Source organism: Pteropus alecto, unplaced genomic scaffold, assembly GCF_000325575.1.
Source record: "Pteropus alecto unplaced genomic scaffold, ASM32557v1 scaffold213, whole genome shotgun sequence".
Classification (NCBI taxonomy): Eukaryota; Metazoa; Chordata; class Mammalia; order Chiroptera; family Pteropodidae; genus Pteropus; species Pteropus alecto.
This window is the reverse complement of record NW_006434829.1, coordinates 4,402,069-4,405,474: the sequence shown is the minus strand read 5'-3', so window position 1 is coordinate 4,405,474 and position 3,406 is coordinate 4,402,069. Positions and strand designations below refer to the sequence as shown.

The window sequence follows — 3,406 nt, the reverse complement described above, 5'->3', positions numbered from 1 at the left end:
CAATAAAGATTTATTGACAGCCAGGGACAGGGTGTGGGTGCTGGAGAGAGAGCAAGACGCACGGAATCCCTCGTGCCCTGTGTGTCTGTTCGGGGGTCAGAGGTAGAGACAGAATAAATGGTAAACAGACAAGATGGTTTCAGATAGTCAGTGTCCTGGGTGAAAGTCTGCAGGCGGATGCTCCCGTGTGGGGGTGGGGCTGCTCAGGGTCGAGTGGGTGGGACAGACCCTCCAGGAAGGGGCGTTTCAGCTGGCCTGCCGGGGAGACCTGGCTTGCCCTGTGGGAGGAGTGGAAGGGAGGCCCCGTGGCTGGAATGCAGGTGAAGCTTTGGATGCTTTAGACAGGCTGCGTGTGTGCTGCCCGACTAGACAGCGAGGTTTTTACAGGGAGCTGAGGTCTGGGAATGGGGATTTCTGCAGCGAAGGCTCCTCAGTGAGTTGGGGGCGTGGGACCGGGGTCTGAGGGCTGGGCGGCTGGGCGGCTGCGGTGGCAGTGGTGGAACTGGGTGAGAAGACCTGTATTTGTCCCCAGACACATGGGCTGCCAGGTGCACGGGCCTGCGGGGAAGGGGTCTCCCAAGTCTGTTCCCTGCTGTGCGTAGCACTCCACGGACTCGAGGGTGTCTGGGCTGCAGCCTCTGGTCACTCAGCCCTGACCACTTGCCGACCGCCGTGGGTTTCCAGAACAGTGTTGGTGTGTGATGGGCCAAGGAGCCGTGGCCTCATGAGATGCTTACGCTCTTGCTCCATCCTCTGTGACTGTCCCTGCCCCCTGCCCCCCCTGCCCCGCCTGGGCTGTATGGCTCTTCTCAAACTTCCTGGGGGGAAGGTCACAGCTGGTGGGGCAGGGACCAGGCTGCTGTGAGCTGACCGGAGCTTCCTGCTTGGTCCTCTGGCTTACTGACACTGTCCACTCCCACATCCCTGCCGAGTCCCGGGGGGATCACTGCTGCGGCTCCTGCCCTGGCCCGGCCGCCTCACCTGGTCTGCCGTCTTCTGAACCAGCACCTACGGAGATGCTCCCTGGCGTGACTCTGCAAGTGGCCTGTCCAGCGGCAAATGCCACTGGCAGCTCTGTCCAGCCTGGTCCTAGGATCGTCTCCTGAAACTCGACCTCCAGGGCTTCTGCTGGCACTAGATAGGGTTTTTATTAGACGAACAGGGACAGATTGTTCCTGGAAGCAGGGGCAGGTGTGTCCTGAGGTCTCGGCTCCCCGAGACCTAATGGGGCCCTTGTAGGAGGCCTTCAGGGATGTCCCCGCCCTGGCCGCAGGCAGAAGCCAGCTGGGGGTGAGCCGGGGTGAAGGCCAGGCCCGGGGTCCAGTGCCCCAGCCTGCAGGAATGGGCCCTGTGGCGCCACTGATGCTGCTGTCACCCACCCAGCGTCCTGAGGAGGCAGGTCAGGTCCTCTGGGAGCAGAGCTGGGTCCCTGTGGTGGGACAAAGGAGGGTGTCTGTGTCGATGCTTTGCTCCCTTTGCCTTCCCCTGCCCCTTCCGGAGAGGCAGCCAGGGCCGCGTGGGGGCTCAGAGGACAGTCACCAGAGCCAGGTGGCCTGCGCTGCAGTTTCTGCGTCAGAACTGGAGGGGGAGGATTGTGTGAGGGTCACGTCAACATGTGTAAAGTGCTTAGAGCAGCTCCTGGCAGGGCGTGGGCACCAGAGGACCTTTGCTTCTGACCTTGGGCTAGCGAGTAACTGATTTCCGTGGGCCTTGATTTCCTCCGTATTCGCTTATCTGCCTGCTTCCAGGCTCCCCAGGAGGTTAACTGAGATAACACCTGTGACGTGCCCAGCGTGGTGCCTGGCTCCTGGCTGAGCTCGATAAAGATCACTGAGTTAGTAGGTTATCCAGACCTCTGCTGTGAAGGACGCGGCCTGTAAGCTGTGAGATGCCAGCGTCCAGGGCTTGCTGGAGCCTCCTCGTTCCTAGGCCTGTGGCCACGTGGGGATTCTCCCCAACTCTGCCCTTCAGAATACCTGGGCGGAGCAAGGTGCAGAATCTCGGAGGGATGTGGGCGATCGGGGTGTAGCCGTGTCGGATTTTTCCAGCACGGGGGAGCCGTGTGGCCTGAGTGGCTGTGAAGCTCAGCCGCCCGCCCTCGTGGGTGTAGGAGGCGCGTCTCTGCCCGCCGCGCTGTCTCCGCAGACCCTCCAGCTCCCTCCCCAGAGCCCCCCGGCCACCACCGTTGCTGCTGCTGTCCTGCCTCTGTTCCCTACTCCCCTCCCCCACCACTCAAAGGTGGGGTGTGAGCTGTTCCCCTTCCTCCCCAGGGCTCGGATAAGCAGACGGATCCCCGGGGCGGTTGCCACCTGTCCTCCCTCCCACCCAGGACCCTTCTCTCCAGCGCTGGGTTTCCCATCCTGACAGGGGGCCCTCATCAATCCGTGTCACTCAGCTCGTGTCCCCCGGGAGGCTGCTCTCCATGGTGATTGATCCCGCCAGCTGGGAGGCTAAGCTTGGCTGTCAGAGCTGCTGGGTCTGCTGGCCGGTGGCTGTACCAGGGCGGAAGGACAGAAGTGTTTTTCAGGCCGGCAGGCTCGAGAGAACCCACACGATGGTCCCGGGCTCCCCCTTATCCTTCGGGTTTCCCAGTCACCCCTCGGGCTGGCGTGAGGATGCCATGCTGTGTAGACAGAACCAGGGGTCACCGACAGAGCTGCCTCAGCATCGCCCCAGAAGCTGAGCGTGTCAGCGTCACTAGCTCAGAGTCCAGCGCTGGGGAGAACGCCCGTGTTCTCCCCACCTGTGTGGCCCGCGGGGTGGGGAGTCCAGCAGGACGGGCGTGCGGGGGCCTGATGTCCCCTGCTGGGACCGGGCTTGGCTGCTGCTGCTGGTAGGAAAAGCGAGGCCCTGTGCGGTGGCCACAGACGCCCTCTGTGTGAGCACTGTGCCTCCTTGTGAGCCTCCGGCCCGCACAGCTGCCCCTGACACAACCGGCGGTGTCCCCGCGGGGAGGGACCCTGTTTTCTGCAGCAGGCGCCAGAGCGGGCAGGACCGGAGGGCGGCGGAGGCCTGACAGACGGTGCCATGCTTTTGAAAGTCTTCTGTGTGCCTGGCACCGTTAGGGGCTGGGGGCACGGCAGGGACCAGACATGAGAACCACCCCCTCGTGGTGCTGTCAGGGTGAGGAGTGACGGATAACGACAATAAGGAGAACTTCCTTGTCGGGGGCGCAGAGTCCGCGGAGAAGCGCGGATCGGGGAGATCTGAGCAGGGTGGCGTGGGAAGGTGACAAGGTGAGCGGAGACCCAGAAGGCGTGGGGGGGAGGTTGGGGGCTCTCCCTGGGGGTCCAGTGTCCAGCAGTGAGAGGGTGCTCAGTACACATTCTGACCAATGATGAAGCAGAGTGACCTAAGGGGAAGACTGGGAGGTGGGGGAGCTTGACCTCAACCTCAGGCCCAGGTA

General features: G+C 63.1%; 1 protein-coding gene across 2 annotated transcripts in view; it reads left to right on the top strand.

Annotated features, from left to right (window-relative positions):
• The window catches only part of HIP1R (huntingtin interacting protein 1 related), a 20,864-nt gene that overhangs the window by 1,170 nt on the left and 16,288 nt on the right, over positions 1-3,406 (top strand). The window lies entirely within an intron of this gene.